Source organism: Phalangium opilio, unplaced genomic scaffold (assembly GCF_054372755.1).
Source record: "Phalangium opilio isolate 3A_F unplaced genomic scaffold, DU_Popi_V2 ptg000352l_1, whole genome shotgun sequence".
NCBI lineage: Eukaryota > Metazoa > Arthropoda > Arachnida > Opiliones > Phalangiidae > Phalangium > Phalangium opilio.
Genome location: NW_028324228.1, coordinates 9,403,584 through 9,429,740, shown reverse-complemented (window position 1 = coordinate 9,429,740; position 26,157 = coordinate 9,403,584). Strand labels below are relative to the sequence as shown.

The 26,157-nt window shown below is 46.9% G+C and overlaps 12 non-coding genes across 12 annotated transcripts; all 12 read left to right on the top strand.

The window, feature by feature from the left end:
- The first annotated feature begins 3,723 nt into the window (after nucleotides 1–3,723).
- Nucleotides 3,724–3,796, top strand: TRNAN-GUU (transfer RNA asparagine (anticodon GUU)). The gene has a single exon. It is a non-coding gene; the product is annotated as a tRNA-Asn (tRNA).
- Nucleotides 3,797–4,164: 368 nt separating this feature from the next.
- Nucleotides 4,165–4,237, top strand: TRNAK-CUU (transfer RNA lysine (anticodon CUU)). Its single transcript has one exon. It is a non-coding gene; the product is annotated as a tRNA-Lys (tRNA).
- Nucleotides 4,238–4,605: 368 nt separating this feature from the next.
- Nucleotides 4,606–4,678, top strand: TRNAK-CUU (transfer RNA lysine (anticodon CUU)). The gene has a single exon. It is a non-coding gene; the product is annotated as a tRNA-Lys (tRNA).
- A 368-nt stretch (nucleotides 4,679–5,046) lies between these two features.
- TRNAK-CUU (transfer RNA lysine (anticodon CUU)) lies at nucleotides 5,047–5,119 on the top strand. Its single transcript has one exon. It is a non-coding gene; the product is annotated as a tRNA-Lys (tRNA).
- A 7,854-nt stretch (nucleotides 5,120–12,973) lies between these two features.
- TRNAN-GUU (transfer RNA asparagine (anticodon GUU)) lies at nucleotides 12,974–13,046 on the top strand. Its single transcript has one exon. It is a non-coding gene; the product is annotated as a tRNA-Asn (tRNA).
- Nucleotides 13,047–14,736: 1,690 nt separating this feature from the next.
- Nucleotides 14,737–14,809, top strand: TRNAN-GUU (transfer RNA asparagine (anticodon GUU)). The gene has a single exon. It is a non-coding gene; the product is annotated as a tRNA-Asn (tRNA).
- A 2,716-nt stretch (nucleotides 14,810–17,525) lies between these two features.
- TRNAI-GAU (transfer RNA isoleucine (anticodon GAU)) lies at nucleotides 17,526–17,598 on the top strand. Its single transcript has one exon. It is a non-coding gene; the product is annotated as a tRNA-Ile (tRNA).
- A 1,688-nt stretch (nucleotides 17,599–19,286) lies between these two features.
- On the top strand, nucleotides 19,287–19,359 carry TRNAI-GAU (transfer RNA isoleucine (anticodon GAU)). Its single transcript has one exon. It is a non-coding gene; the product is annotated as a tRNA-Ile (tRNA).
- Nucleotides 19,360–20,608: 1,249 nt separating this feature from the next.
- TRNAN-GUU (transfer RNA asparagine (anticodon GUU)) lies at nucleotides 20,609–20,681 on the top strand. Its single transcript has one exon. It is a non-coding gene; the product is annotated as a tRNA-Asn (tRNA).
- A 660-nt stretch (nucleotides 20,682–21,341) lies between these two features.
- On the top strand, nucleotides 21,342–21,414 carry TRNAI-GAU (transfer RNA isoleucine (anticodon GAU)). The gene has a single exon. It is a non-coding gene; the product is annotated as a tRNA-Ile (tRNA).
- Nucleotides 21,415–23,108: 1,694 nt separating this feature from the next.
- TRNAI-GAU (transfer RNA isoleucine (anticodon GAU)) lies at nucleotides 23,109–23,175 on the top strand. Its single transcript has one exon. It is a non-coding gene; the product is annotated as a tRNA-Ile (tRNA).
- Nucleotides 23,176–24,864: 1,689 nt separating this feature from the next.
- TRNAN-GUU (transfer RNA asparagine (anticodon GUU)) lies at nucleotides 24,865–24,937 on the top strand. The gene has a single exon. It is a non-coding gene; the product is annotated as a tRNA-Asn (tRNA).
- The last annotated feature ends 1,220 nt before the right edge of the window (nucleotides 24,938–26,157 follow it).

The following is a 26,157-nucleotide window of genomic DNA, read 5'->3' as shown; positions in this document are numbered from 1 at the left end:
AGATGTAACGTAAAATTCAGAGTTTTTTAAAAATAGCTGACGAACATTTAATTTTTGGGCTTCCGTGGCGCAAAGGTTAGAGCGTTCAGCTGTTATTCAAAAGGTTTGTGGTTCGAGCCCATCCGGGAGCGGTGTTGTGAAGTCTCAGATGTGACGTAAATAGTCAAAGTTTTTCCACAATACCTGACGAACATTTAATCTTTGGGCTTCCGTTGCACAATGGTTAACGCCGACGGCTGTTAACCGAAAGGTTGGTGGTTCGAGCCCATCCGGGAGCGGTGTTGTGAGGTCTTAGATGTAACGTAAAATTCTGAGTTTTTTAAAAATAACTGACGAACATTTAATTTTTGGTCTTCCGTGGCGCAATGGTTAGAGCGTTCAGCTGTTATTCAAAAGGTTTGTGGTTCGAGCCCATCCGGGAGCGGTGTTGTGAGGTCTTAGATGTAACGTAAAATTCAGAGTTTTTTAAAAATAGCTGACGAACATTTAATTTTTGGGCTTCCGTGGCGCAAAGGTTAGAGCGTTCAGCTGTTATTCAAAAGGTTTGTGGTTCGAGCCCATCCGGGAGCGGTGTTGTGAAGTCTCAGATGTGACGTAAATAGTCAAAGTTTTTCCACAATACCTGACGAACATTTAATCTTTGGGCTTCCGTTGCACAATGGTTAACGCCGACGGCTGTTAACCGAAAGGTTGGTGGTTCGAGCCTATCCGGGAGCGGTGTTGTGAGGTCTTAGATGTAACGTAAAATTCAGAGTTTTTTAAAAATAGCTGACGAACATTTAATTTTTGGGCTTCCGTGGCCCAAAGGTTAGAGCGTTCAGCTGTTATTCAAAAGGTTTGTGGTTCGAGCCCATCCGGGAGCGGTGTTGTGAAGTCTCAGATGTGACGTAAATAGTCAAAGTTTTTCCACAATACCTGACGAACATTTAATCTTTGGGCTTCCGTTGCACAATGGTTAACGCCGACGGCTGTTAACCGAAAGGTTGGTGGTTCGAGCCCATCCGGGAGCGGTGTTGTGAGGTCTTAGATGTAACGTAAAATTCTGAGTTTTTTAAAAATAACTGACGAACATTTAATTTTTGGTCTTCCGTGGCGCAATGGTTAGAGCGTTCAGCTGTTATTCAAAAGGTTTGTGGTTCGAGCCCATCCGGGAGCGGTGTTGTGAAGTCTCAGATGTGACGTAAAAAGTCAAAGTTTTTCCACAATACCTGACGAACATTTAATATTTGGGCTTCCGTGGCGCAATGGTTAGCGCGTTCGGCTGTTAACCGAAAGGTTGGTGGTTCGAGCCCATCCGGGAGCGGTGTTTTGAAGTCTCGGATGTGACGTAAAAAGTCAGAGTTTTTCCACAATACCTGACGACCATTTCATTTCTGAGCTTCCTTGGCTCGAAGTCTAGCGCGTTCGGATGTTAACCAAAAGGTTGGTGGTTCGAGCCCACCCGGGAGCGGTGTTGTGAAATCTCACAGGTAACGTAAAAATCCAAAGTTTTTCCACAATACCTGACGAACATTTAATCTTTGGGCTTCCGTTGCGCAATGGTTAACGCCGTCGGCTGTTAACCGAAAGGTTGGTGGTTCGAGCCCATCCGGGAGCTGTGTTGTGAGGTCTTAGATGTAACGTAAAATTCAGAGTTTTTTAAAAATAGCTGACGAACATTTAATTTTTGGGCTTCCGTGGCGCAAAGGTTAGAGCGTTCAGCTGTTATTCAAAAGGTTTGTGGTTCGAGCCCATCCGGGAGCGGTGTTGTGAAGTCTCAGATGTGACGTAAATAGTCAAAGTTTTTCCACAATACCTGACGAACATTTAATCTTTGGGCTTCCGTTGCACAATGGTTAACGCCGACGGCTGTTAACCGAAAGGTTGGTGGTTCGAGCCCATCCGGGAGCGGTGTTGTGAGGTCTTAGATGTAACGTAAAATTCTGAGTTTTTTAAAAATAACTGACGAACATTTAATTTTTGGTCTTCCGTGGCGCAATGGTTAGAGCGTTCAGCTGTTATTCAAAAGGTTTGTGGTTCGAGCCCATCCGGGAGCGGTGTTGTGAAGTCTCAGATGTGACGTAAAAAGTCAAAGTTTTTCCACAATACCTGACGAACATTTAATATTTGGGCTTCCGTGGCGCAATGGTTAGCGCGTTCGGCTGTTAACCGAAAGGTTGGTGGTTCGAGCCCATCCGGGAGCGGTGTTTTGAAGTCTGGGATGTGACGTAAAAAGTCAGAGTTTTTCCACAATACCTGACGACCATTTCATTTCTGAGCTTCCTTGGCTCGAAGTCTAGCGCGTTCGGATGTTAACCAAAAGGTTGGTGGTTCGAGCCCACCCGGGAGCGGTGTTGTGAAATCTCACAGGTAACGTAAAAATCCAAAGTTTTTCCACAATACCTGACGAACATTTAATCTTTGGGCTTCCGTTGCGCAATGGTTAACGCCGTCGGCTGTTAACCGAAAGGTTGGTGGTTCGAGCCCATCCGGGAGCTGTGTTGTGAGGTCTTAGATGTAACGTAAAATTCAGAGTTTTTTAAAAATAACTGACGAACATTTAATTTTTGGGCTTCCGTGGCGCAAAGGTTAGAGCGTTCAGCTGTTATTTAAAAGGTTTGTGGTTCGAGCCCATCCGGGAGCGGTGTTGTGAAGTCTCAGATGTGACGTAAATAGTCAAAGTTTTTCCACAATACCTGACGAGCATTTAATCTTTGGGCTTCCGTTGCACAATGGTTAACGCCGTCGGCTGTTAACCGAAAGGTTGGTGGTTCGAGCCCATCCGGGAGCGGTGTTGTGAGGTCTTAGATGTAACGTAAAATTCAGAGTTTTTTAAAAATAGCTGACGAACATTTAATTTTTGGGCTTCCGTGGCGCAAAGGTTAGAGCGTTCAGCTGTTATTCAAAAGGTTTGTGGTTCGAGCCCATCCGGGAGCGGTGTTGTGAAGTCTCAGATGTGACGTAAATAGTCAAAGTTTTTCCACAATACCTGACGAACATTTAATCTTTGGGCTTCCGTTGCACAATGGTTAACGCCGACGGCTGTTAACCGAAAGGTTGGTGGTTCGAGCCCATCCGGGAGCGGTGTTGTGAGGTCTTAGATGTAACGTAAAATTCAGAGTTTTTTAAAAATAGCTGACGAACATTTAATTTTTGGGCTTCCGTGGCGCAAAGGTTAGAGCGTTCAGCTGTTATTCAAAAGGTTTGTGGTTCGAGCCCATCCGGGAGCGGTGTTGTGAAGTCTCAGATGTGACGTAAATAGTCAAAGTTTTTCCACAATACCTGACGAACATTTAATCTTTGGGCTTCCGTTGCACAATGGTTAACGCCGACGGCTGTTAACCGAAAGGTTGGTGGTTCGAGCCTATCCGGGAGCGGTGTTGTGAGGTCTTAGATGTAACGTAAAATTCAGAGTTTTTTAAAAATAGCTGACGAACATTTAATTTTTGGGCTTCCGTGGCGCAAAGGTTAGAGCGTTCAGCTGTTATTCAAAAGGTTTGTGGTTCGAGCCCATCCGGGAGCGGTGTTGTGAAGTCTCAGATGTGACGTAAAAAGTCAAAGTTTTTCCACAATACCTGACGAACATATAATCTTTGGGCTTCCGTGGCGCAATGGTTAGCGCGTTCGGCTGTTATTCAAAAGGTTTGTGGTTCGAGCCCATCCGGGAGCGGTGTTGTGAAGTCTCAGATGTGACGTAAAAAGTCAAAGTTTTTCCACAATACCTGACGAACATTTAATATTTGGGCTTCCGTGGCGCAATGGTTAGCGCGTTCGGCTGTTAACCGAAAGGTTGGTGGTTCGAGCCCACCCGGGAGCGGTGTTGTGAGATCTCACATGTAACGTAAAAATCCAAAGTTTTTCCACAATACCTGACGAACATTTAATCTTTGGGCTTCCGTTGCGCAATGGTTAACGCCGTCGGCTGTTAACCGAAAGGTTGGTGGTTCGAGCCCATCCGGGAGCGGTGTTTTGAAGTCTCGGATGTGATGTAAAAAGTCAGAGTTTTTCCACAATACCTGACGACCATTTCATTTCTGAGCTTCCTTGGCTCGAAGTCTAGCGCGTTCGGATGTTAACCAAAAGGTTGGTGGTTCGAGCCCACCCGGGAGCGGTGTTGTGAAATCTCACAGGTAACGTAAAAATCCAAAGTTTTTCCACAATACCTGACGAACATTTAATCTTTGGGCTTCCGTTGCGCAATGGTTAACGCCGTCGGCTCTTAACCGAAAGGTTGGTGGTTCGAGCCCACCCGGGAGCGGTGTTGTGAAGTCTCAGATGTGACGTAAATAGTCAAAGTTTTTCCACAATACCTGACGAACATTTAATCTTTGGGCTTCCGTTGCACAATGGTTAACGCCGTCGGCTGTTAACCGAAAGGTTGGTGGTTCGAGCCCACCCGGGAGCGGTGTTGTGAGATCTCACATGTAACGTAAAAATCCAAAGTTTTTCCACAATACCTGACGACCATTTCATTTCTGAGCTTCCTTGGCTCGAAGTCTAGCGCGTTCGGATGTTAACCAAAAGGTTGGTGGTTCGAGCCCACCCGGGAGCGGTGTTGTGAAATCTCACAGGTAACGTAAAAATCCAAAGTTTTTCCACAATACCTGACGAACATTTAATCTTTGGGCTTCCGTTGCGCAATGGTTAACGCCGTCGGCTCTTAACCGAAAGGTTGGTGGTTCGAGCCCACCCGGGAGCGGTGTTGTGAGATCTCACATGTAACGTAAAAATCCAAAGTTTTTCCACAATACCTGACGAACATTTAATCTTTGGGCTTCCGTTGCGCAATGGTTAACGCCGTCGGCTGTTAACCGAAAGGTTGGTGGTTCGAGCCCATCCGGGAGCGGTGTTTTGAAGTCTCGGATGTGACGTAAAAAGTCAGAGTTTTTCCACAATACCTGACGACCATTTCATTTCTGAGCTTCCTTGGCTCGAAGTCTAGCGCGTTCGGATGTTAACCAAAAGGTTGGTGGTTCGAGCCCACCCGGGAGCGGTGTTGTGAAATCTCACAGGTAACGTAAAAATCCAAAGTTTTTCCACAATACCTGACGAACATTTAATCTTTGGGCTTCCGTTGCGCAATGGTTAACGCCGTCGGCTCTTAACCGAAAGGTTGGTGGTTCGAGCCCACCCGGGAGCGGTGTTGTGAGATCTCACATGTAACGTAAAAATCCAAAGTTTTTCCACAATACCTGACGAACATTTAATCTTTGGGCTTCCGTTGCGCAATGGTTAACGCCGTCGGCTGTTAACCGAAAGGTTGGTGGTTCGAGCCCATCCGGGAGCGGTGTTTTTAAGTCTCGGATGTGACGTAAAAAGTCAGAGTTTTTCCACAATACCTGACGACCATTTCATTTCTGAGCTTCCTTGGCTCGAAGTCTAGCGCGTTCGGATGTTAACCAAAAGGTTGGTGGTTCGAGCCCACCCGGGAGCGGTGTTGTGAAATCTCACAGGTAACGTAAAAATCCAAAGTTTTTCCACAATACCTGACGAACATTTAATCTTTGGGCTTCCGTTGCGCAATGGTTAACGCCGTCGGCTGTTAACCGAAAGGTTGGTGGTTCGAGCCCACCCGGTAGCGGTGTTGTGAAATCTCACAGGTATCGTAAAAATCCAAAGTTTTTCCACAATACCTGACGAACATTTAATCTTTGGGCTTCCGTTGCACAATGGTTAACGCCGTCGGCTGTTAACCGAAAGGTTGGTGGTTCGAGCCCATCCGGGAGCTGTGTTGTGAGGTCTTAGATGTGACGTAAAATTCAGAGTTTTTTAAAAATAACTGACGAACATTTAATTTTTGGGCTTCCGTGGCGCAAAGGTTAGAGCGTTCAGCTGTTATTCAAAAGGTTTGTGGTTCGAGCCCATCCGGGAGCGGTGTTGTGAAGTCTCAGATGTGACGTAAATAGTCAAAGTTTTTCCACAATACCTGACGAACATTTAATCTTTGGGCTTCCGTTGCACAATGGTTAACGCCGTCGGCTGTTAACCGAAAGGTTGGTGGTTCGAGCCCATCCGGGAGCGGTGTTGTGAAATCTCACAGGTATCGTAAAAATCCAAAGTTTTTCCACAATACCTGACGAACATTTAATCTTTGGGCTTCCGTTGCGCAATGGTTAACGCCGTCGGCTGTTAACCGAAAGGTTGGTGGTTCGAGCCCATCCGGGAGCTGTGTTGTGAGGTCTTAGATGTAACGTAAAATTCAGAGTTTTTTAAAAATAACTGACGAACATTTAATTTTTGGGCTTCCGTGGCGCAAAGGTTAGAGCGTTCAGCTGTTATTCAAAAGGTTTGTGGTTCGAGCCCATCCGGGAGCGGTGTTGTGAAGTCTCAGATGTGACGTAAATAGTCAAAGTTTTTCCACAATACCTGACGAACATTTAATCTTTGGGCTTCCGTTGCACAATGGTTAACGCCGTCGGCTGTTAACCGAAAGGTTGGTGGTTCGAGCCCATCCGGGAGCGGTGTTGTGAAATCTCACAGGTATCGTAAAAATCCAAAGTTTTTCCACAATACCTGACGAACATTTAATCTTTGGGCTTCCGTTGCGCAATGGTTAACGCCGTCGGCTGTTAACCGAAAGGTTGGTGGTTCGAGCCCATCCGGGAGCTGTGTTGTGAGGTCTTAGATGTAACGTAAAATTCAGAGTTTTTTAAAAATAACTGACGAACATTTAATTTTTGGGCTTCCGTGGCGCAAAGGTTAGAGCGTTCAGCTGTTATTCAAAAGGTTTGTGGTTCGAGCCCATCCGGGAGCGGTGTTGTGAAGTCTCAGATGTGACGTAAATAGTCAAAGTTTTTCCACAATACCTGACGAACATTTAATCTTTGGGCTTCCGTTGCACAATGGTTAACGCCGTCGGCTGTTAACCGAAAGGTTGGTGGTTCGAGCCCATCCGGGAGCGGTGTTGTGAGGTCTTAGATGCAACGTAAAATTCTGAGTTTTTTAAAAATAACTGACGAACATTTAATTTTTGGTCTTCCGTGGCGCAATGGTTAGAGCGTTCAGCTGTTATTCAAAAGGTTTGTGGTTCGAGCCCATTCGGGAGCGGTGTTGTGAAGTCTCAGATGTGACGTAAAAAGTCAAAGTTTTTCCACAATACCTGACGAACATTTAATCTTTGGGCTTCCGTGGCGCAATGGTTAGCGCGTTCGGCTGTTAACCGAAAGGTTGGCGGTTCGAGCCCACCCGGGAGCGGTGTTCTGAGATCTCACATGTAACGTAAAAATCCAAAGTTTTTCCACAATACCTGACGAACATTTAATCTTTGGGCTTCCGTTGCGCAATGGTTAACGCCGTCGGCTGTTAACCGAAAGGTTGGTGGTTCGAGCCCATCCGGGAGCGGTGTTTTGAAGTCTCGGATGTGACGTAAAAAGTCAGAGTTTTTCCACAATACCTGACGACCATTTAATTTCTGAGCTTCCTTGGCTCGAAGTCTAGCGCGTTCGGATGTTAACCAAAAGGTTGGTGGTTCGAGCCCACCCGGGAGCGGTGTTGTGAAATCTCACAGGTAACGTAAAAATCCAAAGTTTTTCCACAATACCTGACGAACATTTAATCTTTGGGCTTCCGTTGCGCAACGGTTAACGCCGTCGGCTGTTAACCGAAAGGTTGGTGGTTCGAGCCCACCCGGGAGCGGTGTTGTGAGATCTCACATGTAACGTAAAAATCCAAAGTTTTTCCACAATACCTGACGAACATTTAATCTTTGGGCTTCCGTTGCGCAATGGTTAACGCCGTCGGCTGTTAACCGAAAGGTTGGTGGTTCGAGCCCATCCGGGAGCGGTGTTTTGAAGTCTCGGATGTGACGTAAAAAGTCAGAGTTTTTCCACAATACCTGACGACCATTTAATTTCTGAGCTTCCTTGGCTCGAAGTCTAGCGCGTTCGGATGTTAACCAAAAGGTTGGTGGTTCGAGCCCACCCGGGAGCGGTGTTGTGAAATCTCACAGGTAACGTAAAAATCCAAAGTTTTTCCACAATACCTGACGAACATTTAATCTTTGGGCTTCCGTTGCGCAACGGTTAACGCCGTCGGCTGTTAACCGAAAGGTTGGTGGTTCGAGCCCACCCGGGAGCGGTGTTGTGAGATCTCACATGTAACGTAAAAATCCAAAGTTTTTCCACAATACCTGACGAACATTTAATCTTTGGGCTTCCGTTGCGCAATGGTTAACGCCGTCGGCTGTTAACCGAAAGGTTTGTGGTTCGAGCCCATCCGGGAGCGGTGTTGTGAAATCTCACAGGTATCGTAAAAATCCAAAGTTTTTCCACAATACCTGACGAACATTTAATCTTTGGGCTTCCGTTGCGCAATGGTTAACGCCGTCGGCTGTTAACCGAAAGGTTGGTGGTTCGAGCCCATCCGGGAGCTGTGTTGTGAGGTCTTAGATGTAACGTAAAATTCAGAGTTTTTTAAAAATAACTGACGAACATTTAATTTTTGGGCTTCCGTGGCGCAAAGGTTAGAGCGTTCAGCTGTTATTCAAAAGGTTTGTGGTTCGAGCCCATCCGGGAGCGGTGTTGTGAAGTCTCAGATGTGACGTAAATAGTCAAAGTTTTTCCACAATACCTGACGAACATTTAATCTTTGGGCTCCCGTTGCACAATGGTTAACGCCGTCGGCTGTTAACCGAAAGGTTGGTGGTTCGAGCCCATCCGGGAGCGGTGTTGTGAGGTCTTAGATGCAACGTAAAATTCTGAGTTTTTTAAAAATAACTGACGAACATTTAATTTTTGGTCTTCCGTGGCGCAATGGTTAGAGCGTTCAGCTGTTATTCAAAAGGTTTGTGGTTCGAGCCCATTCGGGAGCGGTGTTGTGAAGTCTCAGATGTGACGTAAAAAGTCAAAGTTTTTCCACAATACCTGACGAACATTTAATCTTTGGGCTTCCGTGGCGCAATGGTTAGCGCGTTCGGCTGTTAACCGAAAGGTTGGCGGTTCGAGCCCACCCGGGAGCGGTGTTCTGAGATCTCACATGTAACGTAAAAATCCAAAGTTTTTCCACAATACCTGACGAACATTTAATCTTTGGGCTTCCGTTGCGCAATGGTTAACGCCGTCGGCTGTTAACCGAAAGGTTGGTGGTTCGAGCCCATCCGGGAGCGTTGTTTTGAAGTCTCGGATGTGACGTAAAAAGTCAGAGTTTTTCCACAATACCTGACGACCATTTAATTTCTGAGCTTCCTTGGCTCGAAGTCTAGCGCGTTCGGATGTTAACCAAAAGGTTGGTGGTTCGAGCCCACCCGGGAGCGGTGTTGTGAAATCTCACAGGTAACGTAAAAATCCAAAGTTTTTCCACAATACCTGACGAACATTTAATCTTTGGGCTTCCGTTGCGCAACGGTTAACGCCGTCGGCTGTTAACCGAAAGGTTGGTGGTTCGAGCCCACCCGGGAGCGGTGTTGTGAGATCTCACATGTAACGTAAAAATCCAAAGTTTTTCCACAATACCTGACGAACATTTAATCTTTGGGCTTCCGTTGCGCAATGGTTAACGCCGTCGGCTGTTAACCGAAAGGTTGGTGGTTCGAGCCCATCCGGGAGCTGTGTTGTGAGGTCTTAGATGTAACGTAAAATTCAGAGTTTTTTAAAAATAACTGACGAACATTTAATTTTTGGGCTTCCGTGGCGCAAAGGTTAGAGCGTTCAGCTGTTATTCAAAAGGTTTGTGGTTCGAGCCCATCCGGGAGCGGTGTTGTGAAGTCTCAGATGTGACGTAAATAGTCAAAGTTTTTCCACAATACCTGACGAACATTTAATCTTTGGGCTTCCGTTGCACAATGGTTAACGCCGTCGGCTGTTAACCGAAAGGTTGGTGGTTCGAGCCCATCCGGGAGCGGTGTTGTGAGGTCTTAGATGCAACGTAAAATTCTGAGTTTTTTAAAAATAACTGACGAACATTTAATTTTTGGTCTTCCGTGGCGCAATGGTTAGAGCGTTCAGCTGTTATTCAAAAGGTTTGTGGTTCGAGCCCATTCGGGAGCGGTGTTGTGAAGTCTCAGATGTGACGTAAAAAGTCAAAGTTTTTCCACAATACCTGACGAACATTTAATCTTTGGGCTTCCGTGGCGCAATGGTTAGCGCGTTCGGCTGTTAACCGAAAGGTTGGCGGTTCGAGCCCACCCGGGAGCGGTGTTCTGAGATCTCACATGTAACGTAAAAATCCAAAGTTTTTCCACAATACCTGACGAACATTTAATCTTTGGGCTTCCGTTGCGCAATGGTTAACGCCGTCGGCTGTTAACCGAAAGGTTGGTGGTTCGAGCCCATCCGGGAGCGGTGTTTTGAAGTCTCGGATGTGACGTAAAAAGTCAGAGTTTTTCCACAATACCTGACGACCATTTAATTTCTGAGCTTCCTTGGCTCGAAGTCTAGCGCGTTCGGATGTTAACCAAAAGGTTGGTGGTTCGAGCCCACCCGGGAGCGGTGTTGTGAAATCTCACAGGTAACGTAAAAATCCAAAGTTTTTCCACAATACCTGACGAACATTTAATCTTTGGGCTTCCGTTGCGCAACGGTTAACGCCGTCGGCTGTTAACCGAAAGGTTGGTGGTTCGAGCCCACCCGGGAGCGGTGTTGTGAGATCTCACATGTAACGTAAAAATCCAAAGTTTTTCCACAATACCTGACGAACATTTAATCTTTGGGCTTCCGTTGCGCAATGGTTAACGCCGTCGGCTGTTAACCGAAAGGTTGGTGGTTCGAGCCCATCCGGGAGCGGTGTTTTGAAGTCTCGGATGTGACGTAAAAAGTCAGAGTTTTTCCACAATACCTGACGACCATTTAATTTCTGAGCTTCCTTGGCTCGAAGTCTAGCGCGTTCGGATGTTAACCAAAAGGTTGGTGGTTCGAGCCCACCCGGGAGCGGTGTTGTGAAATCTCACAGGTAACGTAAAAATCCAAAGTTTTTCCACAATACCTGACGAACATTTAATCTTTGGGCTTCCGTTGCGCAACGGTTAACGCCGTCGGCTGTTAACCGAAAGGTTGGTGGTTCGAGCCCACCCGGGAGCGGTGTTGTGAGATCTCACATGTAACGTAAAAATCCAAAGTTTTTCCACAATACCTGACGAACATTTAATCTTTGGGCTTCCGTTGCGCAATGGTTAACGCCGTCGGCTGTTAACCGAAAGGTTTGTGGTTCGAGCCCATCCGGGAGCGGTGTTGTGAAATCTCACAGGTATCGTAAAAATCCAAAGTTTTTCCACAATACCTGACGAACATTTAATCTTTGGGCTTCCGTTGCGCAATGGTTAACGCCGTCGGCTGTTAACCGAAAGGTTGGTGGTTCGAGCCCATCCGGGAGCTGTGTTGTGAGGTCTTAGATGTAACGTAAAATTCAGAGTTTTTTAAAAATAACTGACGAACATTTAATTTTTGGGCTTCCGTGGCGCAAAGGTTAGAGCGTTCAGCTGTTATTCAAAAGGTTTGTGGTTCGAGCCCATCCGGGAGCGGTGTTGTGAAGTCTCAGATGTGACGTAAATAGTCAAAGTTTTTCCACAATACCTGACGAACATTTAATCTTTGGGCTCCCGTTGCACAATGGTTAACGCCGTCGGCTGTTAACCGAAAGGTTGGTGGTTCGAGCCCATCCGGGAGCGGTGTTGTGAGGTCTTAGATGCAACGTAAAATTCTGAGTTTTTTAAAAATAACTGACGAACATTTAATTTTTGGTCTTCCGTGGCGCAATGGTTAGAGCGTTCAGCTGTTATTCAAAAGGTTTGTGGTTCGAGCCCATTCGGGAGCGGTGTTGTGAAGTCTCAGATGTGACGTAAAAAGTCAAAGTTTTTCCACAATACCTGACGAACATTTAATCTTTGGGCTTCCGTGGCGCAATGGTTAGCGCGTTCGGCTGTTAACCGAAAGGTTGGCGGTTCGAGCCCACCCGGGAGCGGTGTTCTGAGATCTCACATGTAACGTAAAAATCCAAAGTTTTTCCACAATACCTGACGAACATTTAATCTTTGGGCTTCCGTTGCGCAATGGTTAACGCCGTCGGCTGTTAACCGAAAGGTTGGTGGTTCGAGCCCATCCGGGAGCGTTGTTTTGAAGTCTCGGATGTGACGTAAAAAGTCAGAGTTTTTCCACAATACCTGACGACCATTTAATTTCTGAGCTTCCTTGGCTCGAAGTCTAGCGCGTTCGGATGTTAACCAAAAGGTTGGTGGTTCGAGCCCACCCGGGAGCGGTGTTGTGAAATCTCACAGGTAACGTAAAAATCCAAAGTTTTTCCACAATACCTGACGAACATTTAATCTTTGGGCTTCCGTTGCGCAACGGTTAACGCCGTCGGCTGTTAACCGAAAGGTTGGTGGTTCGAGCCCACCCGGGAGCGGTGTTGTGAGATCTCACATGTAACGTAAAAATCCAAAGTTTTTCCACAATACCTGACGAACATTTAATCTTTGGGCTTCCGTTGCGCAATGGTTAACGCCGTCGGCTGTTAACCGAAAGGTTTGTGGTTCGAGCCCATCCGGGAGCGGTGTTGTGAAGTCTCAGATGAGACGTAAATAGTCAAAGTTTTTCCACAATACCTGACGAACATTTAATCTTTGGGCTTCCGTTGCACAATGGTTAACGCCGTCGGCTGTTAACCGAAAGGTTGGTGGTTCGAGCCCATCCGGGAGCGGTGTTGTGAGGTCTTAGATGTAACGTAAAATTCAGAGTTTTTTAAAAATATCTGACGAACATTTAATTTTTGGGCTTCCGTGGCGCAATGGTTAGCGCGTTCAACTGTTATTCAAAAGGTTTGTGGTTCGAGCCCATCCGGGAGCGGTGTTTTGAAGTCTCGGATGTGACGTAAAAAGTCAGAGTTTTTCCACAATACCTGACGACCATTTCATTTCTGAGCTTCCTTGGCTCGAAGGTTAGCGCGTTCGGATGTTAACCAAAAGGTTGGTGGTTCGAGCCCACCCGGCTGCCGTGTTGTGAAGTCTCAAATGTTACGTAAAAAGCCAAAGTTTTTCCAGAATACCTGACGACCGTTTAATTTTCGAGCTTCCGTGGCGCAATGGTTAGCGCGTTCGGCTGTTAACCGAAAGGTTGGTGGTTCGAGCCCACCCGGGAGCGGTGTTGTGAGATCTCAAACGTAATGTCAAATGCCAAAGTTTTTCCACAATACCTGACGAACATTTAATCTTTGGGCTTCCGTGGCGCAATGGTTAGCGCGTTCGGCTGTTAACCGAAAGGTTGGCGGTTCGAGCCCACCCGGGAGCGGTGTTCTGAGATCTCACATGTAACGTAAAAATCCAAAGTTTTTCCACAATACCTGACGAACATTTAATCTTTGGGCTTCCGTTGCGCAATGGTTAACGCCGTCGGCTGTTAACCGAAAGGTTGGTGGTTCGAGCCCATCCGGGAGCGGTGTTTTGAAGTCTCGGATGTGACGTAAAAAGTCAGAGTTTTTCCACAATACCTGACGACCATTTAATTTCTGAGCTTCCTTGGCTCGAAGTCTAGCGCGTTCGGATGTTAACCAAAAGGTTGGTGGTTCGAGCCCACCCGGGAGCGGTGTTGTGAAATCTCACAGGTAACGTAAAAATCCAAAGTTTTTCCACAATACCTGACGAACATTTAATCTTTGGGCTTCCGTTGCGCAACGGTTAACGCCGTCGGCTGTTAACCGAAAGGTTGGTGGTTCGAGCCCACCCGGGAGCGGTGTTGTGAGATCTCACATGTAACGTAAAAATCCAAAGTTTTTCCACAATACCTGACGAACATTTAATCTTTGGGCTTCCGTTGCGCAATGGTTAACGCCGTCGGCTGTTAACAGAAAGGTTGGTGGTTCGAGCCCATCCGGGAGCGGTGTTTTGAAGTCTCGGATGTGACGTAAAAAGTCAGAGTTTTTCCACAATACCTGACGACCATTTAATTTCTGAGCTTCCTTGGCTCGAAGTCTAGCGCGTTCGGATGTTAACCAAAAGGTTGGTGGTTCGAGCCCACCCGGGAGCGGTGTTGTGAAATCTCACAGGTAACGTAAAAATCCAAAGTTTTTCCACAATACCTGACGAACATTTAATCTTTGGGCTTCCGTTGCGCAACGGTTAACGCCGTCGGCTGTTAACCGAAAGGTTGGTGGTTCGAGCCCACCCGGGAGCGGTGTTGTGAGATCTCACATGTAACGTAAAAATCCAAAGTTTTTCCACAATACCTGACGAACATTTAATCTTTGGGCTTCCGTTGCGCAATGGTTAACGCCGTCGGCTGTTAACCGAAAGGTTTGTGGTTCGAGCCCATCCGGGAGCGGTGTTGTGAAGTCTCAGATGAGACGTAAATAGTCAAAGTTTTTCCACAATACCTGACGAACATTTAATCTTTGGGCTTCCGTTGCACAATGGTTAACGCCGTCGGCTGTTAACCGAAAGGTTGGTGGTTCGAGCCCATCCGGGAGCGGTGTTGTGAGGTCTTAGATGTAACGTAAAATTCAGAGTTTTTTAAAAATATCTGACGAACATTTAATTTTTGGGCTTCCGTGGCGCAATGGTTAGCGCGTTCAACTGTTATTCAAAAGGTTTGTGGTTCGAGCCCATCCGGGAGCGGTGTTTTGAAGTCTCGGATGTGACGTAAAAAGTCAGAGTTTTTCCACAATACCTGACGACCATTTCATTTCTGAGCTTCCTTGGCTCGAAGGTTAGCGCGTTCGGATGTTAACCAAAAGGTTGGTGGTTCGAGCCCACCCGGCTGCCGTGTTGTGAAGTCTCAAATGTTACGTAAAAAGCCAAAGTTTTTCCAGAATACCTGACGACCGTTTAATTTTCGAGCTTCCGTGGCGCAATGGTTAGCGCGTTCGGCTGTTAACCGAAAGGTTGGTGGTTCGAGCCCACCCGGGAGCGGTGTTGTGAGATCTCAAACGTAATGTCAAATGCCAAAGTTTTTCCACAATACCTGACGAACATTTAATCTTTGGGCTTCCGTGGCGCAATGGTTAGCGCGTTCGGCTGTTAACCGAAAGGTTGGCGGTTCGAGCCCACCCGGGAGCGGTGTTCTGAGATCTCACATGTAACGTAAAAATCCAAAGTTTTTCCACAATACCTGACGAACATTTAATCTTTGGGCTTCCGTTGCGCAATGGTTAACGCCGTCGGCTGTTAACCGAAAGGTTGGTGGTTCGAGCCCATCCGGGAGCGGTGTTTTGAAGTCTCGGATGTGACGTAAAAAGTCAGAGTTTTTCCACAATACCTGACGACCATTTAATTTCTGAGCTTCCTTGGCTCGAAGTCTAGCGCGTTCGGATGTTAACCAAAAGATTGGTGGTTCGAGCCCACCCGGGAGCGGTGTTGTGAAATCTCACAGGTAGCGTAAAAATCCAAAGTTTTTCCACAATACCTGACGAACATTTAATCTTTGGGCTTCCGTTGCGCAACGGTTAACGCCGTCGGCTGTTAACCGAAAGGTTGGTGGTTCGAGCCCACCCGGGAGCGGTGTTGTGAGATCTCACATGTAACGTAAAAATCCAAAGTTTTTCCATAATACCTGACGAACATTTAATCTTTGGGCTTCCGTTGCGCAATGGTTAACGCCTTCGGCTGTTAACCGAAAGGTTGGTGGTTCGAGCCCATCCGGGAGCGGTGTTTTGAAGTCTCGGATGTGACGTAAAAAGTCAGAGTTTTTCCACAATACCTGACGACCATTTAATTTCTGAGCTTCCTTGGCTCGAAGTCTAGCGCGTTCGGATGTTAACCAAAAGGTTGGTGGTTCGATCCCAACCGGGAGCGGTTGTGTGAAATCTCACAGGTAACGTAAAAATCCAAAGTTTTTCCACAATACCTGACGAACATTTAATCTTTGGGCTTCCGTTGCGCAATGGTTAACGCCGTCGGCTGTTAACCGAAAGGTTGGTGGTTCGAGCCCACCCGGTAGCGGTGTTGTGAAATCTCACAGGTAACGTAAAAATCCAAAGTTTTTTAACAATACCTGACGAACATTTAATCTTTGGGCTTCCGTTGCGCAATGGTTAACGCCGTCGGCTGTTAACCGAAAGGTTGGTGGTTCGAGCCCATCCGGGAGCTGTGTTGTGAGGTCTTAGATGTAACGTAAAATTCAGAGTTTTTTAAAAATAACTGACGAACATTTAATTTTTGGGCTTCCGTGGCGCAAAGGTTAGAGCGTTCAGTGGTTATTCAAAAGGTTTGTGGTTCGAGCCCATCCGGGAGCGGTGTTGTGAAGTCTCAGATGTGACGTAAATAGTCAAAGTTTTTCCACAATACCTGACGAACATTTAATCTTTGGGCTTCCGTTGCACAATGGTTAACGCCGTCGGCTGTTAACCGAAAGGTTGGTGGTTCGAGCCCATCCGGGAGCGGTGTTGTGAGGTCTTAGATGTAACGTAAAATTCAGAGTTTTTTAAAAATATCTGACGAACATTTAATTTTTGGGCTTCCGTGGCGCAATGGTTAGCGCGTTCAGCTGTTATTCAAAAGGTTTGTGGTTCGAGCCCATCCGGGAGCGGTGTTTTGAAGTCTCGGATGTGACGTAAAAAGTCACAGTTTTTCCACAATACCTGACGACCATTTCATTTCTGAGCTTCCTTGGCTCGAAGGTTAGCGCGTTCGGATGTTAACCAAAAGGTTGGTGGTTCGAGCCCACCCGGCTGCCGTGTTGTGAAGTCTCAAATGTTACGTAAAAAGCCAAAGTTTTTCCAGAATACCTGACGACCGTTTAATTTTCGAGCTTCCGTGGCGCAATGGTTAGCGCGTTCGGCTGTTAACCGAAAGGTTGGTGGTTCGAGCCCACCTGGGAGCGGTGTTGTGAGATCTCAAACGTAATGTCAAATGCCAAAGTTTTTCCACAATACCTGACGAACATTTAATCTTTGGGCTTCCGTGGCGCAATGGTTAGCGCGTTCGGCTGTTAACTGAAAGGTTGGTGGTTCGAGACCATCCGGGAGCGGTTTTTTGAGGTCTCAGATGTGACGTAAAAAGTCAAAGTTTTTCCACAATACCTGACGACCATTTAATTTTTGAGCTTCCGTGGCGCAATGGTTAGCGCGTTCGGCTGTTAACCGAAAGGTTGGTGGTTCGAGCCCATCCGGGAGCGGTGTTGTGAGGTCTCAGATGTGACGTAAAATTTCAAAGTTTTTCCACAATACCTGACGAACATTTAATCTTTGGGCTTCCGTTGCGCAATGGTTAACGCCGTCGGCTGTTAACCGAAAGGTTGGTGGTTCGAGCCCATCCGGGAGCGGTGTTGTGAGGTCTTAGATGTAACGTAAAATTCAGAGTTTTTTAAAAATAACTGACGAACATTTAATTTTTGGGCTTCCGTGGCGCAATGGTTAGCGCGTTCGGCTGTTAACCGAAAGGTTGGTGGTTCGAGCCCATCCAGGAGCGGTGTTGTGAGGTTTTAGATGTAACGTAAAATTCAGAGTTTTTTAAAAATACCTGACGAACATTTAATCTTTGGGCTTCTGTGGCGCAACGGTTAGCGCGTTCGGCAGTTAACCGAAAGGTTGATGGTTCGAGCCCACCCGGGAGCGGTGTTGTGAGCTCTCACATGTAACGTAAAAAGCCAAAGTGTTTCCACAATACCCGACGACCATTTAGCTTTTGGGCTTCCGTGGCGCAATGGTTAGCGCGTTCGGCTGATAACCGAAAGGTTGGTGGTTCGAGCCCACCCGGGAGCGGTGTTGTGAAATCTCAGATGTGACGTAAAAAGTCAAAGCTTTTCCACAATACCTGACGAATATTTAATTTTTGGGCTTCCGTTGCGCAATGGTTAACGCCGTCGGCTGTTAACTGAAAGGTTGGTGGTTCGAGCCCATCCGGGAGCTGTGTTGTGAGGTCTTAGATGTAACGTAAAATTCAGAGTTTTTTAAAAATATCTGACGAACATTTAATTTTTGGGCTTCCGTGGCGCAATGGTTAGCGCGTTCAGCTGTTATTCAAAAGGTTTGTGGTTCGAGCCCATCCGGGAGCGGTGTTTTGAAGTCTCGGATGTGACGTAAAAAGTCAGAGTTTTTCCACAATACCTGACGACCATTTCATTTCTGAGCTTCCTTGGCTCGAAGGTTAGCGCGTTCGGATGTTAACCGAAAGGTTGGTGGTTCGAGCCCATCCGGGAGCGGTGTTGTGAGGTCTCAGATGTGACGTAAAAAGTCAAAGTTTTTCCACAATACCTGACGACCATTTCATTTCTGAGCTTCCGTGGCGCAATGGTTAGCGCGTTCGGCTGTTAACCGAAAGGTTGGTGGTTCGAGCCCATCCGTGAGCGGTGTTGTGAGGTCTCAGATGTGACGTAAAAAGTCAAAGTTTTTCCACAATACCTGACGAACATTTAATCTTTGGGCTTCCGTGGCGCAATGGTTAGCGCGTTCGGCTGTTAACCGAAAGGTTGGCGGTTCGAGCCCACCCGGGAGCGGTGTTGTGAGATCTCACATGTAACGTAAAAATCCAAAGTTTTTCCACAATACCTGACGAACATTTAATCTTTGGGCTTCCGTTGCGCAATGGTTAACGCCGTCGGCTGTTAACTGAAAGGTTTTTGGTTCGAGCCCATCCGGGAGCGGTGTTTTGAAGTCTCGGATGTGACGTAAAAAGTCAGAGTTTTTCCACAATACCTGACGACCATTTCATTTCTGAGCTTCCTTGGCTCGAAGTCTAGCGCGTTCGGATGTTAACCGAAAGGTTGGTGGTTCGAGCCCATCCGGGAGCTGTGTTGTGAGGTCTTAGATGTAACGTAAAATTCAGAGTTTTTTAAAAATATCTGACGAACATTCAATTTTTGGGCTTCCGTGGCGCAATGGTTAGCGCGTTCAGCTGTTATTCAAAAGGTTTGTGGTTCGAGCCCATCCGGGAGCGGTGTTTTGAAGTCTCGGATGTGACGTAAAAAGTCAGAGTTTTTCCACAATACCTGACGACCATTTCATTTCTGAGCTTCCTTGGCTCGAAGGTTAGCGCGTTCGGATGTTAACCGAAAGGTTGGTGGTTCGAGCCCATCCGGGAGCGGTGTTGTGAGGTCTCAGATGTGACGTAAAAAGTCAAAGTTTTTCCACAATACCTGACGACCATTTCATTTCTGAGCTTCCGTGGCGCAATGGTTAGCGCGTTCGGCTGTTAACCGAAAGGTTGGTGGTTCGAGCCCATCCAGGAGCGGTGTTGTGAGGTTTTAGATGTAACGTAAAATTCAGAGTTTTTTAAAAATACCTGACGAACATTTAATCTTTGGGCTTCTGTGGCGCAACGGTTAGCGCGTTCGGCAGTTAACCGAAAGGTTGATGGTTCGAGCCCACCCGGGAGCGGTGTTGTGAGCTCTCACATGTAACGTAAAAAGCCAAAGTGTTTCCACAATACCCGACGACCATTTAGCTTTTGGGCTTCCGTGGCGCAATGGTTAGCGCGTTCGGCTGATAACCGAAAGGTTGGTGGTTCGAGCCCATCCGTGAGCGGTGTTGTGAGGTCTCAGATGTTGACGTAAAAAGTCAAAGTTTTTCCACAATACCTGACGAACATTTAATTTTTGGGCTTCCGTGGCGCATTGGTTAGCGCGTTCGGCTGTTAACCGAAAGGTTGGTGGTTCGAGCCCACCCGGGAGCGGTGTTGTGAAATCTCAGATGTGACGTAAAAAGTCAAAGCTTTTCCACAATACCTGACGAATATTTAATTTTTGGGCTTCCGTTGCGCAATGGTTAACGCCGTCGGCTGTTAACTGAAAGGTTGGTGGTTCGAGCCCATCCGGGAGCGGTGTTTTGAAGTCTCGGATGTGACGTAAAAAGTCAGAGTTTTTCCACAATACCTGACGACCATTTCATTTCTGAGCTTCCTTGGCTCGAAGTCTAGCGCGTTCGGATGTTAACCAAAAGGTTGGTGGTTCGAGCCCACCCGGTAGCGGTGTTGTGAAATCTCACAGGTAACGTAAAAATCCAAAGTTTTTCCACAATACCTGACGAACATTTAATCTTTGGGCTTCCGTTGCGCAATGGTTAACGCCGTCGGCTGTTAACCGAAAGGTTGGTGGTTCGAGCCCATCCGGGAGCTGTGTTGTGAGGTCTTAGATGTAACGTAAAATTCAGAGTTTTTTAAAAATAACTGACGAACATTTAATTTTTGGGCTTCCGTGGCGCAAAGGTTAGAGCGTTCAGCTGTTATTCAAAAGGTTTGTGGTTCGAGCCCATCCGGGAGCGGTGTTGTGAAGTCTCAGATGTGACGTAAATAGTCAAAGTTTTTCCACAATACCTGACGAACATTTAATCTTTGGGCTTCCGTTGCACAATGGTTAACGCCGTCGGCTGTTAACCGAAAGGTTGGTGGTTCGAGCCCATCCGGGAGCTGTGTTGTGAGGTCTTAGATGTAACGTAAAATTCAGAGTTTTTTAAAAATATCTGACGAACATTTAATTTTTGGGCTTCCGTGGCGCAATGGTTAGCGCGTTCAGCTGTTATTCAAAAGGTTTGTGGTTCGAGCCCATCCGGGAGCGGTGTTTTGAAGTCTCGGATGTGACGTAAAAAGTCAGAGTTTTTCCACAATACCTGACGACCATTTCATTTCTGAGCTTCCTTGGCTCGAAGGTTAGCGCGTTCGGATGTTAACCGAAAGGTTGGTGGTTCGAGCCCATCCGGGAGCGGTGTTGTGAGGTCTCAGATGTGACGTAAAAAGTCAAAGTTTTTCCACAATACCTGACGACCATTTCATTTCTGAGCTTCCGTGGCGCAATGGTTAGCGCGTTCGGCTGTTAACCGAAAGGTTGGTGGTTCGAGCCCACCCGGGAGCGGTGTTGTGAGATCTCAAACGTAATGTCAAATGCCAAAGTTTTTCCACAATACCTGACGAACATTTAATCTTTGGGCTTCCGTGGCGCAATGGTTAGCGCGTTCGGCTGTTAACTGAAAGGTTGGTGGTTCGAGACCATCCGGGAGCGGTGTTGTGAGGTCTCAGATGTGACGTAAAATTTCAAAGTTTTTCCACAATACCTGACGAACATTTAATCTTTGGGCTTCCGTTGCGCAATGGTTAACGCCGTCGGCTGTTAACCGAAAGGTTGGTGGTTCGAGCCCATCCGGGAGCGGTGTTGTGAGGTCTTAGATGTAACGTAAAATTCAGAGTTTTTTAAAAATAACTGACGAACATTTAATTTTTGGGCTTCCGTGGCGCAATGGTTAGCGCGTTCGGCTGTTAACCGAAAGGTTGGTGGTTCGAGCCCATCCAGGAGCGGTGTTGTGAGGTTTTAGATGTAACGTAAAATTCAGAGTTTTTTAAAAATACCTGACGAACATTTAATCTTTGGGCTTCTGTGGAGCAACGGTTAGCGCGTTCGGCAGTTAACCGAAAGGTTGATGGTTCGAGCCCACCCGGGAGCGGTGTTGTGAGCTCTCACATGTAACGTAAAAAGCCAAAGTGTTTCCACAATACCCGACGACCATTTAGCTTTTGGGCTTCCGTGGCGCAATGGTTAGCGCGTTCGGCTGATAACCGAAAGGTTGGTGGTTCGAGCCCATCCGTGAGCGGTGTTGTGAGGTCTCAGATGTTGACGTAAAAAGTCAAAGTTTTTCCACAATACCTGACGAACATTTAATTTTTGGGCTTCCGTGGCGCATTGGTTAGCGCGTTCGGCTGTTAACCGAAAGGTTGGTGGTTCGAGCCCACCCGGGAGCGGTGTTGTGAAATCTCAGATGTGACGTAAAAAGTCAAAGCTTTTCCACAATACCTGACGAACATTTAATTTTTGGGCTTCCGTTGCGCAATGGTTAACGCCGTCGGCTGTTAACCGAAAGGTTGGTGGTTCGAGCCCATCCGGGAGCGGTGTTGTGAGGTCTTAGATGTAACGTAAAATTCAGAGTTTTTTAAAAATAACTGACGAACATTTAATTTTTGGGCTTCCGTGGCGCAATGGTTAGAGCGTTCAGCTGTTATTCAAAAGGTTGGTGGTTCGAGACCATCCGGAAGCGGTGTTGTGAGGTCTCAGATGTGACGTAAAAAGTCAAAGTTTTTCCACATACCTGACGACCATTTAATTTCTGAGCTTCCGTGGCGCAATGGTTAGCGCGTTCGGCTGTTAACCGAAAGGTTGGTGGTTCGAGCCCATCCGGGAGCGGTGTTGTGAGGTCTCAGATGTGACGTAAAAAGTCAAAGTTTTTCCACAATACCTGACGACCATTTCATTTCTGAGCTTCCGTGGCGCAATGGTTAGCGCGTTCGGCTGTTAACCGAAAGGTTGGTGGTTCCAGCCCATCCGTGAGCGGTGTTGTGAGGTCTCAGATGTGACGTAAAAAGTCAAAGTTTTTCCACAATACCTGACGAACATTTAATTTTTGGGCTTCCGTGAAGCAACGGTTAGCGCGTTCGGCTGTTAACCGAAAGGTTGGTGGTTCGAGCCCACCCGGGAGCGGTGTTGTGAAATCTCACATGTAACCTAAAAATCCAAAGTTTTTCCACAATACCTGACGAACATTTAATCTTTGGGCTTCCGTTGCGCAATGGTTAACGCCGTCGGCTGTTAACCGAAAGGTTGGTGGTTCGAGCCCATCCGGGAGCTGTGTTGTGAGGTCTTAGATGTAACGTAAAATTCAGAGTTTTTTTAAAAATAACTGACGAACATTTAATTTTTGGTCTTCCGTGGCGCAATGGTTAGAGCGTTCAGATGTTATTCAAAAGGTTTGTGGTTCGAACCCATCCGGGAGCGGTGTTGTGAAGTCTCAGATGTGACGTAAAAAGTCAAAGTTTTTCCACCATACCTGACGAACATTTAATCTTTGGGCTTCCGTGGCGCAATGGTTAGCGCGTTCGGCTGTTAACCGAAAGGTTTGTGGTTCGAGCCCATCCGGGAGCGGTGTTGTGAGGTCTTAGATGTAACGTAAAATTCAGAGTTTTTTAAAAATAACTGACGAACATTTAATTTTTGGTCTTCCGTGGCGCAATGGTTAACGCCGTCGGCTGTTAACCGAATGGTTGGTGGTTCGAGCCCATCCGGGAGCTGTGTTGTGAGGTCTTAGATGTAACGTAAAATTCAGAGTTTTTTAAAAATACCTGACGAACATTTAATCTTTGGGCTTCTGTGGCGCAACGGTTAGCGCGTTCGGCAGTTAACCGAAAGGTTGATGGTTCGAGCCCACCCGGGAGCGGTGTTGTGAGCTCTCACATGTAACGTAAAAAGCCAAAGTGTTTCCACAATACCCGACGACCATTTAGTTTTTGGGCTTCCGCGGCGCAATGGTTAGCGCGTTCGGCTGATAACCGAAAGGTTGGTGGTTCGAGCCCATCCGTCAGCGGTGTTGTGAGGTCTCAGATGTGACGTAAAAAGTCAAAGTTTTTCCACAATACCTGACGAACATTTTATTTTTGGGCTTCCGTGGCGCATTGGTTAGCGCGTTCGGCTGTTAACCGAAAGGTTGGTGGTTCGAGCCCACCCGGGAGCGGTGTTGTGAAATCTCAGATTTGACGTAAAAAGTCAAAGCTTTTCCACAATACCTGACGAACATTTAATTTTTGGGCTTCCGTGGCTCAATGGTTAGCGCGTTCGGCTGTTAACTAATAGGTTGGTGGTTCGAGCCCACCCGGGAGCGGAGTTGTGAAATCTCACAGGTATCGTAAAAATCCAAAGTTTTTCCACAATACCTGATGAACATTTAATCTTTGGGCTTCCGTTGCGCAATGGTTAACGCCGTCGGCTGTTAACCGAAAGGTTGGTGGTTCGAGCCCATCCGGGAGCTGTGTTGTGAGGTCTTAGATGTAACGTAAAATAAAGAGTTTTTTAAAAATAACTGACGAACATTTAATTTTTGGTCTTCCGTGGCGCAATGGTTAGAGCGTTCAGATGTTATTCAAAAGGTTTGTGGTTCGAGCCCATCCGGGAGCGGTGTTGTGAAGTCTCAGATGTGACGTAAAAAGTCAAAGTTTTTCCACAATACCTGACGAACGTTTAATCTTTGGGCTTCCGTGGCGCAATGGTTAGCGCGTTCGGCTGTTAACCGAAAGGTTTGTGGTTCGAGCCCATCCTGGAGCGGTGTTGTGAGGTCTTAGATGTAACGTAAAATTCAGAGTTTTTTAAAAATAACTGACGAACATTTAATTTTTGGTCTTCCGTGGCGCAATGGTTAGAGCGTTCAGCTGTTATTCAAAAGGTTTGTGGTTCGAGCCCATCCGGGAGCGGTGTTGTGAAGTCTCAGATGTGACGCAAAAAGTCAAAGTTTTTCCACCATACCTGACGAACATTTAATCTTTGGGCTTCCGTGGCGCAATGGTTAGGGCGTTCGGCTGTTAACCGAAAGGTTGGTGGTTCGAGCCCACCCGGGAGCAGTGTTGTGAGATCTCACATGTAACGTAAAAATCCAGAGTTTTTTAAAAAAGACCTGACGAACATTTTATCTTTTGGCTTCCGTTGCACAATGGTTAACGCCGTCGGCTGTTAACCGAAAGGTTGGTGGTTCGAGCCCATCCGGGAGCGGTGTTGTGAGATCTCACATGTAACGTAAAAATCCAGAGTTTTTTAAAAATACCTGACGAACATTTAATCTTTGGGCTTCCGTTGCACAATGGTTAACGCCGTCGGCTGTTAACCGAAAGGTTGGTGGTTCGAGCCCATCCGGGAGCGGTGTTGTGAGGTCTCAGATGTGACGTAAAAAGTCAAAGTTTTTCCACAATACCTGACGACCATTTCATTTCTGAGCTTCCGTGGCGCAATGGTTAGCGCGTTCGGCTGTTAACCGAAAGGTTGGTGGTTCGAGCCCACCGGGGAGCGGTGTTGTGAAATCTCACATGTAACGTAAAAATCCAAAGTTTTTCCACAATACCTGACGAACATTTAATCGTTGGGCTTCCGTTGCGCAATGGTTAACGCTGTCGGCTGTTAACCGAAAGGTTGGTGGTTCGAGCCCATCCGGGAGCGGTGTTGTGAGGTCTTAGATGTAACGTATAATTCAGAGTTTTTTAAAAATACCTGACGAACATTTAATCTTAGGGCTTCCGTGGCGCAATGGTTAGCGCGTTCGGCTGTTAACCGAAAGGTTGGTGGTTCGAGCCCACCCGGGAGCGTTGTTGTGAGCTCTCACATGTAATGTAAAAAGCCAAAGTGTTTCCACAATACCCGACGACCATTTAATTTTTGGGCTTCCGTGGCGCAATGGTTAGCGCGGTCGGCTGTTAACCGAAAGGTTGGTGGTTCGAGCCCATCCGTGAGCGGTGTTGTGAGGTCTCAGATGTGACGTAAAAAGTCAAAGTTTTTCCACAATACCTGACGACCATTTAATTTCTGAGCTTCCTTGGCTCGAAGTCTAGCGCGTTCGGATGTTAACCAAAAGGTTGGTGGTTCGAGCCCACCCGGGAGCGGTGTTGTGAAATCTCACAGGTAACGTAAAAATCCAAAGTTTTTCCACAATACCTGACGAACGTTTAATCTTTGGGCTTCCGTGGCGCAATGGTTAGCGCGTTCGGCTGTTAACCGAAAGGTTTGTGGTTCGAGCCCATCCTGGAGCGGTGTTGTGAGGTCTTAGATGTAACGTAAAATTCAGAGTTTTTTAAAAATAACTGACGAACATTTAATTTTTGGTCTTCCGTGGCGCAATGGTTAGAGCGTTCAGCTGTTATTCAAAAGGTTTGTGATTCGAGCCCATCCGGGAGCGGTGTTGTGAAGTCTCAGATGTGACGCAAAAAGTCAAAGTTTTTCCACAATACCTGACGAACATTTAATCTTTGGGCTTCCGTGGCGCAATGGTTAGGGCGTTCGGCTGTTAACCGAAAGGTTGGTGGTTCGAGCCCACCCGGGAGCGGTGTTGTGAGATCTCACATGTAACGTAAAAATCGAGAGTTTTTTAAAAAAGACCTGACGAACATTTTATCTTTGGGCTTCCGTTGCACAATGGTTAACGCCGTCGGCTGTTAACCGAAAGGTTGGTGGTTCGAGCCCATCCGGGAGCGGTGTTGTGAGATCTCACATGTAACGTAAAAATCCAGAGTTTTTTAAAAGTACCTGACGAACATTTAATCTTTGGGCTTCCGTTGCACAATGGTTAACGCCGTCGGCTGTTAACCGAAAGGTTGGTGGTTCGAGCCCACCCGGGAGCGTTGTTGTGAGCTCTCACATGTAATGTAAAAAGCCAAAGTGTTTCCACAATACCCGACGACCATTTAATTTTTGGGCTTCCGTGGCGCAATGGTTAGCGCGGTCGGCTGTTAACCGAAAGGTTGGTGGTTCGAGCCCATCCGTGAGCGGTGTTGTGAGGTCTCAGATGTGACGTAAAAAGTCAAAGTTTTTC